Genomic DNA, 14,267 nt, shown 5'->3' on the forward strand with positions numbered 1-14,267 from the left:
CATTTATATAATGTAGCAGTAATGCAAAAGTTTTTATTAAACACCAGACTTAATTTTAAAGTGCTTTTATTTACGTTTACATATCAGTAGTTTTACTATGCCTCTGCACCTCCTTAATGCTAGCTACTGTAAATGCATCATCAGTTCTAGTGTAAGGTCAATAAAGTTCAGGAACTTTATTTTTTTTGTTTTTTTGAATGATGTTTTCCTCAGGGGTAGTGGTTACCTCCTCCGTCAGGGAGGTCCATGTATCCATATATGTTTTCTTTTTTACAAGTGATACAATACTGGTGAATCAGAATAATCACTAAATTATATCTAAGTGCATTATAACACTTTGTTCCAATCTTATGTGGTCTTGGCAAAACGGGGCAAAAATAAAAAGTTGTGTTAATCTTGTGAAGGCGATGGGCAGAAGCATACACAAGCACAGTTAAGAACTGTTAATTGCCATAAAGTACCCAGTTTCAGTCTCAACTATTTTTTTTTTTGTTACAGTGAAGGAGTGATCAATTAGGATGCAGAGGTTTAGGAACTTTTATCCCACCTAAAGCAACTACATCAGGAATAGTATGTGTTCTAATCTTAGTTTCTGAAAGTCAAACTTTTTCTTAGAAAGATCAAGAACAGGCTTGAGCTGTAGTAAATTATACTGAAGGGCATTACAAGTATTCTGTAAGTGCTTCAAGGCAAGCTTAAGGGAGGACACAAAGCATAAACGTCTAAATCAGGCATCCCCAGAGTCGGTCCTCGAGGGCCCCTGCCCTGCAGGTTTTAGAGGTTTCTCTGCTCTAGAGGTTTAGATTTTTCCCTGCCGATTTACATTGATAGTTAATTAACAGGCTTTTGCTAAACTGCAATCATCAGAATGAGCTCTGCTAAAGCAGAGAAACCTCTAAAACCTGCAGGAAAGCTACTTTGGGGATGCCAGGACTAAGTCAATGGCAAAAACAAAGAAAACTTGTAAGCGCTTTACATTACATTCATTCACCCATTCACGCACACACTCACGGCGGCAAGCTACATTGGAGCCACAGCTGCACTGGGTTTCACTGACAGAAGCGGGGCTGCCGTACACTGGCACCACTAGGCCCTCTGACTACCATCAGTAGACAATGCAGGTGAAGTGTCTTGCCCAAGGACACAACAACACTGAAAGTCAGAGCCGGGGCTTGAACCATCAACCCTTCGATTTCAGGGCAAACTCCTACATCCAACGCCAATGTTGCCCTATGTATAACAAATTCAAACTATAGTCATTATGTGCACTAATCATGTGTCTAATCAGCATCTCAATATGGCACACCTGTGAAGTGGGATGGATTATCTCAACAAAGGATAAGTACTTACTATCACAGATTTAGACTAATTTGTAGACAATATTTGAGTGAAGTGGTGATATTGCGTATATGGAAAAAAATCTCATAAAAAATGCGAGCACAACAAAAAGTGTTGAGTTTATATTTATGTTGAGTGTATGTAAATGTTTTTATTTAATGTGCAGTGGAAAGTGAAAAATGAAAAGAATTAGGACAATGTTAAAAGGGTTATGCATGTTATAATCGTTCAGGTTGATTCCATGGAGATTAAAAATCTCTATTTCCAAAAGAGACCCTGCCAAAGAACGACATTGATAATTCCAAAAAGACCCTGTAGACATGAAAACAAATTTAATTTACGATTTTGGTCAATAAAAATTAAATACAGATAACAACTAGGGGTGTAAATAATTATCGTTTTGTATCGATGCATCGATCCAACAGCCAACGATCGGATCAATCGATACATCCGCAAGAGTATCGATTCATGTATTTTTTTTTTTTCCTCCGGTCTATTTTTATCCATTTGCCCGTGGACGTAATTCTCCCTCCCATGCTGCGGTGGCGCCAAACCTATTTTGCTCTCCTACCTCGCTTCCTGGTTATACTCGTACAGCAGTTTGTTGGAGCGAGTTTGACACAGACATTTTTGATTTATGCTCATATTGAAGCGTGGTCTGCGTTACACACTGTGGGTCTAGATACGGCCGAGGCGGTGAGGAAGTGGGGCGAGTTTAGTCCGGTGATGGAGGGACATGAGGGCCAAAAAGAGCGGAGATCCAGGTGGAAAAAGGGTCCCAGCGTTTTTGCGCACCTCGCTCTTCTAGCGCTCACACTTCACAAGTTGTTTTCCGCAATTTTGGTCATAAAAACAAAACAAGCCGGCCTCCTGTCTGCGGTCAGCTACAATTTGGGAGAGGTGCAGCTGAGCGTCTGTGGAGGGGGCGGGGACGTCTGGAGCCGAGGTATTGAATTGCACTCATTGCACTGATTTTGTACAGTATTTTTGATGCAAAGCCTTTCAGAATCTATAACGCGGGGGGTATTATGACTTTTCAGTGAATGAGGTTTTAACAGGAATATTTGGAGTGCACCTTTTCTACTTCTGATATTTGCAGTTGTTTCTCAAATAAAATGCATAATGATATTACAGCTTTTATTGATTTATTTCAAATTTGAAACATTGTCTAGCTTGTAAGGTAAAAAAAAATGAACCAATTAATCGAATCGAAACGTATCGTGGTGTATTCTTGAGTATAGAAAATAATCGATTCATTGGGTCAGGGAATCGATACTGAATCGAATCGCCATGATGGGTGTGATTTACACCCCTAGTTCCATGGGTGGTTCCCCAGTAGTTCCATGGGGGGTTCCCCAGTGGTTCCATGAGGGGTTCCCCAGTGGTTCCATGGGGGTTCCCCGATGATTCCATGTGGGGTTCCCCAGTGGTTCCATGGGGGGTTCCCCGATCATTCCTTTGCTGGTTCCACAGTGGTTCCATGGGTGGTTCCCCAATGATTCCATGGGGTTTTCCCAGTGGTTCCATTGGTGTCCTGATGATTCAATGGGGTGTACCCTGATGATTTCTAGGGGGGTTCCCCAGAGGTTCCCTGCTGATTCCCTGATATTCCATGGGGGGTTTCCCGATCACTCCTTTGGTGGTTCCACAGTGGTTCCATGGGTGGTTCCCCGATAATTCCATGAGGGGTTTCCCAGTTGTTCCCCGGTGGTTCTATGGGGGGTTCCCCAGTGGTTCCATGGGTGGTTTCCTGGTGGTTCCATTCGTGGTTCCTGATGATTCCATAGGGGGTTCCCTGATGATTCCATGGGGGGTTCCCCGGTGATTCCATAAGGGGTTCCCCGATCATTCCTTTGGTGGTTCCATGGGTGGTTCCCCAATTATTCCATGGGGTTTTCCCAGTGGTTCCTTTGGTGGTTCCCTGATGATTCAATGGGGGTACCCTGATGATTCCATGATATTCCATTGGTGGTTTCCTGATCATTCCTTTGGTAGTTCCATGGGTGGTTCCCCAATGATTCCAGGGGGGTTTCCCAGTTGTTCCCCGGTGGTTCCATTGATGGTACCCTGATGATTCCATGCGGGGTTCCCCAGCGGTTTCCCGATGATTCCATGGGGGGTTCCCCAGTGGTTTCATGGGTGGTTTCCTGGTGGTTCTCTTTGTGGTTCCCTGATGATTCCATAGGGGGTTCCCTGATGATTCCATGGGGGGTTCCCCGGTGGTTCCATAGGGGGTTCCCCGATCATTCCTTTGGTGGTTCCATGGGTGATTCCCCAATGATTCCATGGGGGTTTCCCAGTTGTTTCCCGGTGGTTCCATTGATGGTTCCCTGATGATTCAATGGGGGGTACCCTGATGATTCCATGCGGGGTTCCCCGATGATTCCATGGGGGGGTTCCCCAGTGGTTCTATGGGTGGTTTCCTGGCGGTTCTCTTCATGGTTCCCTGATGATTCGATAGGAGGTTCCCTGATGATTCCATTGGGGGTTCCCCAATGGTTCCATGGGTGGTTCCCCGGTGGTTCCATTGGTGGCTCCCTGATGATTCCATGGGGGGGTTAAACAGTGGTTCCATGGGGGGTTTGCCAGTGGTTCCACGGGTTCCCCGGTGGCTCCATGGGTGGTTCCATGGATTGTTCTATGGGTGGTTCCACGGTGGTTCCATTGGTGGTTCTCAAGTGGTTCCATGGGGGGTTCCCCTGTGGTTCCATGGGGGCGTTCCCCAGTGGCTCCATTGGTGGTTCCATGGATTGTTCCATGGGTGGTTCCATGGGGGGTTCCCCAGTGTTCCATGTAGGGATGTAAATAATAATCATTTTGTATCAATGCATCGATCCAACAGCCGACGATCCGATGCATCGATACGTCCGCAAGAGTATCGATTCATGTTTTTTTTTTCCTCCGGTCTATTTTTATCCATTTGCCCCTGGGCGTAATTCTCCCTCCCATGCTGCGGTGGCATTAAACCTATTTTGCCCTCCTACCTCGCTTCCTGGTTATACACTTACAGCAGTTTGTTGCAGTGAGCTTGACACAGACATTTTTGATTTATGCTCGATATTGAAGCTTGGTCTGTGTGTGGGTCTAGATACGGCCGAGGCGGTGAGGAAGTGGAGGCGAGTTTAGTACAATGACAGAGGGACATGAGGGCCAAAAAGAGCGGAGATCCAGGTGGAAAAAGGGTCCCAGTGTTCTTGCGCACCACGCTCTTCTAGCGCTCAAACTTTACGAGTTGTTTTCCGCAATTTCGGTCATAAAAACAAAACAAGCCGGCCTCCTGTCTGCGTCACTGTCTGCGTTCAGCTACAATTTAGGAGAGGTGCAGCTGAGCGTCTGTGGAGGGGGCGGGGACGTCTGGAGCCGAGGTATTGAATTGCAGTCATTACACTGATTTTGTACAGTATTTTTGATGCAAGGCCTTTCAAAATCTATAACGCAGGGGTATTATGACTTTTCAGTGAATGAGGTTTTAACAGGAATAGGTGGAGTGCACCTTTTCTACTTCTGATATTTGCAGTTGTTTCTCAAATAAAATGCATAATGATATTACAGCTTTCATTAATTTATTTCAAATTTGAAACATTGTCTAGCCTGTAAGGTAAAAAAAAATTAACCAATTAATCGAATCGAACCGTGGTGTACAGTATTTTTGAGTATCGAAAATAATCGAATCATTGGGTCAGGAAATTGATACTGAATCGAATCGCCATGATTGGTGTGATTTACACCCCTAATAACAACCTAAACTATGATTTGAAATTGGTTAAAGTCTTCTCTATAAACTGGTTTAGAATGGTCATTAATTAATTAAAAGGAGGCAAACTCTTTCAGTTTATGTCCTTCTGCAGATGAGTCCAAGTCCATTCACTGCAAGACTTAAGTACATTTAGTAAAGGAACTTATCGAAATGCAAGTGACAGAGATGGCTTCGTAGGCCACTAAAATTTAGATTCTTCTTCGCAAATTGTCATGGACCTTCAAGACCTCACAGCTAATCTTGCAGCTTTCTTAAAGCTGAAGTCTGTAAGTTTTTAAAAATCGCTTTTTTGTCATATTGGCTAAAACTGTCCCTATGCCCAGACAGCAGTACATGTGATGTGCCTGTACTGCCTGTATTTCAATCTGGAAAGAATAATTCGGGACGAGTCAAAACAACCAATCACAGCCAGAGGAGCGTCTGATGGAGTGTCAATCACAGCTCACACACGCTGAATCCCGCCCCCCCCCTTTCTGGTCGCATGCGGTAGCCGCGCAGATGCTGTGAGAGGGGTGGAGCTTGGAGGTGGGGCATGAGTGAAGCAGAGAGGGTGGGGGAGTGGCGTGAAACCTGTTTTTCTTCAAATTTTCAGTCGAAGTCTGCTCTCTTCTCAATGTTACAGACTGCAGCTTTAAAGCATTTTTTCTCCACTTTACACTGCCTGTTTTGTAAATTTTTTTATTGAAATTCCATATAAAGTTTGTTCTGACTGGAAGCACGTTTGTCTGTATGAGATTTCTACATGTTATCTTGATGTGTTGTCTGTATGGTTATTGTCTTTTTTTCCCCTTTTTTTTGCCATTCTAAATAAAATGTAGCACATTATAAGGACTCGGAATCTTGTTCTCTTGGTACATCCTCTTTAAAAGTAAACACTGTGTTAATACTAATACTTTGTATTTTTGTGTAATATTGAAATAGTTTGTATGACCTTTATGTTGAAAATACATTTTGTGCACTCATGATATGTGTTGCTATATAAACACTGTGCTTTTAAGACACTTTCTTGGTACTTTAGAGAAGAGTGAAGATATTTTCTGGCACATTTATTAAAGCTTGACATTTTCTCTGAATGATCACTAATTTGGAGTCTTAATGAATGTATGGTTGTACTTTCAATAAAGACTGGATATTTCTGTAATAAAGATTAAGCAAATAATTAAGATTGAAAAAACAATTGTTTCTTGGAATGGGAAATCCTTTTTTTTTCAGAAAAGCGGTTTTGATGTTTTGGAATCAAAACCCTTGTAAAGACGTCTAGCCTCGATTATAAATCGATTATTGGCTATACCTAATTACAAAAGTATCCATCCATCCATCCACCCATCCATCCATCCATCCATCCTCAAAAATTAATTGATCCAACCCTCAAAAAAAGTTTCTAAACTCAACTTTACATTCAGTTCAGATAGAATTACGAATCGTATTGCATCATCTTTAATTGGATTTTGACTAGATTTGACTAACGGGAATATGTAATCTGTGATCCATCCAGCACACTTAAATCAAATGACTATAGCACCTCATCTGCCATCAAGGCTGCAGAGACCTGTTAATTCCCGATTTATATAAGTCCTGGGGACCAATGTTAAATAATTCTGTGATTCTCTGGGTTTCTGCTCTACTCTACCTTTTCATTCCTTAGCTGTTTCATACCTTAGCTGTTTCACATTTCCTCTGATTGCTCTGTCCTCACTTTGCCTCTGGTGTTCTTTACTTGCCCTGATTAGTTCTCCTGGTTAATCTGCCATTGGTCTTTCAATTTGGCTGTTGTTACATTTCATTCTCACCCTCACGGAACTATTAATGGTAATAGTTTCAACCTTCTACATTCCGGAACATTCTACCAACATGGCTATGCACCAACACACAAAGTTAGGTCAATATCAACATGAATGACCTACTGTAGTTTAATGCAGAAGATGTTGAGTGGCTTGGAGTTTTGTCCAGCTGCTGAAAGGTGCAAACAGCATGTAAAAGAAATTTTTTCACAGCAGATAAAAAAAAAAGTGCTGTTAAGATACACATTAGATTACAAACACAAAAACTGTATCACAGTCAAACATTAGAAGACACAAAAATTAAACTAGCATACTACCACAAAAATCCATGCAAATAAATGCTGAAAATACCAAATAAGCCTGCAAGGTTCAGGCTGGTGGTGATGGTGTCATGGTGTGGGGAATATTTTCTTGGCACTCTTTGGGCCCCTTGGTACCAATTGAGCATCGTTGCAACGCCACGGCCTACCTGAGTATTGTTGCTGACCATGTCCATCCCTTTATGACCACAATGTACCCAACTTCTGATGGCTACTTTCAGCAGGATAATGTGCCATGTCATAAACCTGGAATCATCTCAGACTGGTTTCTTGAACATGACAATGAGTTCACTGTACTCAAATGGCCTCCACAGTCACCAGATCTCAATCCAATAGAGCATCTTTGGGATGTGGTGGGACGGGAGATTCGCATCATGGATGTGCAGCCGACAAATCTGCGGCAACTGTGTGATGCCATCATGTCAATATGGACCAAACTCCCTGAGGAATGCTTCCAGCACCTTGTTGAATCTATGCCACGAAGAATTGAGGCAGTTCTGAAGGCAAAAGGGGGTCCAACCCGTTACTAGCATGGTGTACCTAATAAAGTGGCCGGTGAGTGTATATGCCAAACAGAACAAAGACTGAGGTAATCAACTGATTGGGAGCAGGTGTGGACAGAAGAATCTACAAGGGAGTTAGGGGCAGGAGACTGACACAAGAGGGCAACAAGGGTAAACAAGAAATACATGAAAACCCCAAAACAACCAGAAAAACAAAAATTGACAACCAATGAAAACTCAAAAAGAAAACTTAAGAAGTACCAAAAAGTGTAAAACCTTGACAAAAGTGCATGATTATGTTACCAAATCTCCCAAAGTTGAATGCCTTATTGGCAAAAAACCAAGGCCTTGCAGAGTTTCAGGGTTTGTCCTATTGTTCTGTCAAATCCTTTTCCTAGGTTTCCAACAGCACGTGAGGGTCATTAGTGCCATTCCATGTTTTGTTTTATTTGCAGGTTGAGGATCCTCCCCCCAAAGTATTGAAAATAAATGAAAGAGAATGAAACAGAAAACTTGTTTATTAACCAGTGGCGGCGGGGGGGCTATAAATTCAAAATGGACTTATACCAAAAACCAATGTATAGTAAGTTATCACACATCTTTATATGAATGCCAACAACAACAAAAAAAAAAAAAAAACATTATAAAAACACTTTATAAAGGCAAAACATAATTTCATGTGCAGGTTTACTTTTGTACATAAATGTGCCCTTCTGAGGCTTTGTGAAGGCAAATATGTGTTTTGCATTGTAAAAAAAAAGTACCAGTTTAATAATGGAGAAGCTGTTAGTCAGCTTTGACACTTTTTAATACATAAAAACTATACATTTTCTGTGAATGTGTTTATTTAAAAGCAACTATGCAAATTAATAAACACCTAGAAAAAGTACACTATGTTATATTATTTTCCATGTGAATATCAGATTGTTCATTCTTCTTTGCCTCTTCTAAAAAGTCCTTTATATCAGTCCTACCTGTCTTTATCCTTCCTGGGTCAGATGCTGGCGTTTGAAAAAGGATAAAGGCAGTCAAGGCCGCAGAATAAAGTATTAGCCTCGCTGCATGCAATTAGCCAAGTACATTTTGATATTTGACCGATCAGGTCCAAACGGTTTCACCTCCACCTTCTCTTGGTAAGTTTACTTCCCTTCTGCGACTTGGCCTATCAATTACCCACACTACAACTGTGAACACAGTTTCTGTCACCTCAGGGCGCTGCTTTGGTGTGCAATGAGAGTCAACGATTAAACATTTTTGCACCCAAGGGCGGAAATACGTCGCCAGTCTGACAAAAAAACGACACTCGTCATTAAAGATATAATTTTCATCTTAAACATCTAAAAAATATATATTATTATATTTCGAAATATTTTTATTTTATAATTTAACTTTAATTTGTTTTATTTTATGTCTTAATGAAGGTCATTGGGTGGGTGTTGTGGCGCCCTAGTGACATCTATTGGCCTGCCACCACTGCTATAAAGGCAAGATATATTCCTCTACAACCGTTGCTGGGGGTTCATACTAATGGCCTTTAGAAGTACAAACGGTGCTGATATGACCACACACAAGTTGGATAACATTTGTTGTTAGAAAAAATATATAAAAGAAAAGAAGGTAACTTAAAGGTCTTTTAAACTAAAATATATTTTATTTTTTATTAGCTATGCTTCTGGGAGTTACAATGCCAACCTTGTGGCAGAAATTTCAGCATAAGATTGTACATTTTTGACATTTTGGTGTGAAAATTTGACATTTTGACAATTAGTGCTTAACTTTTCCTTTTCATAATAGAACCTCTTGAACATGTTGCATGCAAGAGGCATAAAATAACTTGCTTTTTTTTAAAGAAAGAACTCCAATACTGATCGGTCTGCCTACAATCCGGATTCTAAATATATGGTGTTCCGTCCATGAACCTCATATTTCAGGAAATTTAACAAGCCTGTTGACACAGAATGAGTCTCCTTGTTTGCACAGTGAAACCTTTTTTTGGGATTTGGGAATGTATCACAACATTGTGGAATATTGTCATGTGGTTCTATCAGTTAATGCTGAAAGGCAGGTCTGGATTAGGCTCTGTCTGAGGAATCATTGGGATCAATATTTGCATGCTTGCTCCTGGTAATTACTCCAGATTAGTTTATTTTACAAAATAAAAATACATTTAAAATGAACCCTAAACATTTTTATATGCTGTATTATTTTTCTCATTAATAATTAAGGAATGAATGCATCTCGTTTATAAAAAATAATGATAACAAACGATATCTCTCTGTTACAAGATCTATAAGTCCAGCCTCAAACTCCACTAAAGAACCTTAATTAAAAAGATTATTTTAAATTGGTAACAGCATGTCAGTTAATTAGTTAAACCTCATATGAAGGAAAGGGCCTGGGGTTATTTGAGGTGTTCTTTTTTCAATCAACTACAATACATCAAAAATACATTTTGGCCAGAAGACAGTTTTATCCTGCCACTTGTTTCCCTTCTGCTTTGAACCAGGTTTACTCAGATATGTTGGGTAATCTTGAGTTCAAACTTGATGACCTCACATGAGCAACGCATTATATGCACAACCTGCTGCCAAAAACTGCACAATGTGCTTCTTTAAATCCATTTTTAGTTTACAGCATGTAAAATGGTTTTGGCCGTGACATTCTAATCCTTGCAGTGCTTAGATAAACTGCCGAGCCTCTGCAGCTGAAGGGGCTGTAATCCATTCCAAAGCAACATCAACATCAAATCAGCACATTTACCCTCATATCTGCACTTTCTACTCTACCTGCCTTTGATCTCCACTGGCATCACCTTATCACTCCTGCTGGCCTCATATCTAGAGAATTCATGCAGGAATTCTCAAACAGGAGTTTTTTTGCACACGTCATAAGTAGAAGTCACTGTCAGCCTGTCCAGTACATTATTTCTCACATCAGCAGTAAATTCCCCCATTCTGGCGATGCATAAAAAGAAGTCATATAGGCATCGCCCTGCAGCTGTCATCATGTATCAGATCATTTAAATACTGCAGAGGGTCTTCTTCTCTTAGGTAGGGATGCTATCAGAGGGGCTAGTTGTAACCAGAGGTCATAAACGTCCACACTCATCTCTTTACTCATCACATATCTGCCCCATCACCCACTCTGCATGAAGACCAACTGCCCCAGCTTCCCAGCCTGCAGCTGACAGCACAGATCATAGAAGCTACACCTCAGGATCAGAGGTGTGGAAAAGTTTGTGTATTTATTGCAGGTAAGATTCATAAAATAGTAGAACAGAGATACCAAATGTTGAACTGTACTCAATGAAGAGAGATGATATATTTGACATTTTTATAGATACGTTTTTTCAGCATTTTAGTTTAGCTTTAGGGTCAGAGTATATACTTTTCATTGGCATCCACAATGAAGTAGTTTGGATGTTCAGTGGGGGGGGGTCCAGGGGCATCTGAAAAAGATGTCCAAACCACATCATCTGAATACTCTCAATGTGAATGAGTCTCACCGACGACCAAGATCCTCACCGTGTCTCTGAGGCAGTGCCCAGGCACATTTTAGTTGCTTGTATCAAAGATCTTGTTTTTGGCTGATCCAGATTTAATGACCATAGATAAAAGTAGGAATATAGACCCAATAGCTTTGCCTTTTTGGCCCACTTCTCTACTCGCTGCAACGAAACTGTACAGTGCCAGTGTTATAATATTAGTCGCACCAATCTGTTAATCGATCCCCCGCTCCATTCTCCCATAGCTCCTGAACACCTTTTCTCAACTAAAGACTTTTAACTTCTAGCATCCATGGACAAGATATACGATTATATTTTTCAAGTTGTATTGTAGTAAGCATCACCCCTGGGTGCCATTCATAAAAGAACTGGCACTACATGGCAGGGTCACAGAGAACAAAAGCAAGACACTTAGAGGACTAAATAGATGAAGGTAAGGACCAATGCAAAAATCTTAAAATAGTTAGCTGCTTTAAGATGTTAAAAGCTTGTTGTTATTTTATGATGATATTTCTGTTGGTTCAAAGCCAAAGGTCCCTAAAACGTTATCCCTGACCTGACTGGCTGATATTTCGCTGAGGGCATGGAGCAATTCCTAACTCTGGAGAAGCACTAATTATTCCTTTCTGCTCTGAAAACAGATTGGGATCATCTAAAAGCATCTGAAGAGAACTGCTGTTAAGAAGAATAATATGTGGCTTTCCTCAACAACACAATCTTGGATAAGGAGGAAATAAGGACACTGCTGTGTTTTATTGATTTTCCTATCAATTGCTTATATCTTACCTGGTTTTATGCAAGAACATTTTGGCTAAAAGACCAATATTTTTAATGAAAATCCGGAAACCTGCATTCTTCATACATGTTTCAGAAACTAACTGTAACCTCACAGCACCCTTTTACTACAATCATAAGACCAAGTACCTCTTCAGAATCCAAAGTGTCAGCCTTAATGTTTTTTGTCAGTAGCATCTCTACCTCAGTGGCACATTAATTACCTGCCTCGATGCTAGGAAAGCAGTAAAAAGACATTAGCATTAATAGCTTGCGTTGGTCACACGCTGTTTCTCTGACACAATCAGCGTGTCAAGCAAAATGCCACCTTGCAGCTCTGATTAGCTGTTTTCCCTGCAGAACGGCTTTACTCTGATCTGATATATAATTATAGCTTCAGCAATGATCAGCAAGCTTCCCTACAATTCTCTTTTTTTATGTGTGCTTAATCCCCATCCTTGCTTACCTTTGGGCCGTCTGTTTCATTTGTCAGCAAATGTTGCCTGAGGAAATGCAAACAGAGAACAATCTTACTGTAAACTCAAGGAAAGCCAAGATGAAAGTTCATTTAAGAACAAAAAAGAACAACAGCAAACTAACAAACATCAAGAATAAATGTTTGTAATTTCCCATACAATAAGAGGACATCATGAATATTACCAAAGAGACAGATATGGTGCTGCTGTGCACACGGCATCATGATACATGTAGTTTGTTTTATTACCTCATGCTGCGATGAATGTAGCAAATCTTTCTGCAGTAAATTGGATGTCTAGGATGAAAGAGCTTGGGAAAAAAAATCAAATTAAAAGATAAAGTTAGTGTTCTTTTCACGTCTGTCTGCATTTTCTCAGATTTTTTATTTTTGTGAGTGACCAGAATTGTTAAGAGGGACTCCTCTTCTGCAACTGAGAGTAATCCAGAGGTTATAAATGATGGAGAAAGCCATGGTGTTCAATGAAAAGCTCTTCTGTCCAGTCAACTTCCAAGGAGCACATGAAGGTTTCACTACCATTGCTTTTGGCCTCAGACACATAAACTGTGATGGTTCAATTCTGAATTGCAGCAGCACAAAAAAAAAAAAAAAAAACAGAATGCGTCAAAATCATGGATTTCTCCTTTAGAGTTTACATATATATCAAACAGACCTCTTCACCCAGTCATATTTAGAGGGTGCGAAAAATCTTGTTTTAATAGAAATTGCATTCATAAATAATCCATCTTTACTGCTTAGAGCAGGGGGAATGGACAATTTACCAGAGCTATGGCTCTGGGTAAGTTTGCATGGAATAAATAGATATCTACAATTGTTCTTATTCTCCTCTATTAATGAGGAGAAATATGCTGCTCTATTTTTATGAAGGGTCGTTTTATATAGCAGTAAACTGATTTTCCAGACTAGGTAGCATTCTTGTAGGCATGTAGAGAACCAAGGAGCCAGCATTCTACTTTTTGAAGTTTTTCTTTTACAAAGAAGCAGTACGCAGAGAACCAGCAACCCATCAACAAAATCACCAGTTTGTGAATGGGAATACATTAAATGGTTGCCCTTTGCAGTATTGTTCAGAAATACATACAGAGGAGATAAAAAGTGAAACAGATTCTTAAGATGTATTACTGCATTGTTTGAAAATTATCTGTTAAAGGAAATCCTTTTGGGGAGAAGAACTTCACATTTTAAACAAAGCCAATCAAGTCGAAGATAGCATTAAAAGCTGCATTTAAGCTATCCCCTTCAATATTGGCATTGGTGTTAACATCACCCATTCTGATGACATTGTCACTATTTAAAACTAAATACAGTAAGATAGGAACTCTAAAAAAATTATCTAAAAATTGAAAGTTAAGGATCTGGTGGATGATACAAACTTATAAACAAAAGAGGTTTTGCTGCTTTGCAATTTGGATGAGGAAAACTCAGGGTTAAATTTTCAAAAGAGTTGTAATTATTAACATGTTTTAGACTAATCAGTAAGTCAGGCCTAAAGATTGCTGCTTCTCTTCCTCCTCTCCTGAAATTTCTGGGCATGTGAAAATTTAAATAACTAGAGGCAATTGACTTATTTATGCTCACATAATGCTCTTTCTGCAGCCAAGTTTCTGTAAGACTACATTAATCAATGTGATTATCACAAATCAAGTCATTAAGTAACAGACTTTTTGAAGAAAAAGATATTATGTTAAAAGAACCGCATTTATAGGTTTTAACTTTTGCCCAGATTAGAGTTATTTTATGATTTATTTCATAAAATAAGTTCTTTATCATTATTTTTATGGATATATTTATTT

The sequence above is a fragment of the Cyprinodon tularosa genome, unplaced genomic scaffold (assembly GCF_016077235.1).
Source record: "Cyprinodon tularosa strain WSP-4 unplaced genomic scaffold, ASM1607723v1 ctg286, whole genome shotgun sequence".
In the NCBI taxonomy this organism is placed as follows: domain Eukaryota; kingdom Metazoa; phylum Chordata; class Actinopteri; order Cyprinodontiformes; family Cyprinodontidae; genus Cyprinodon; species Cyprinodon tularosa.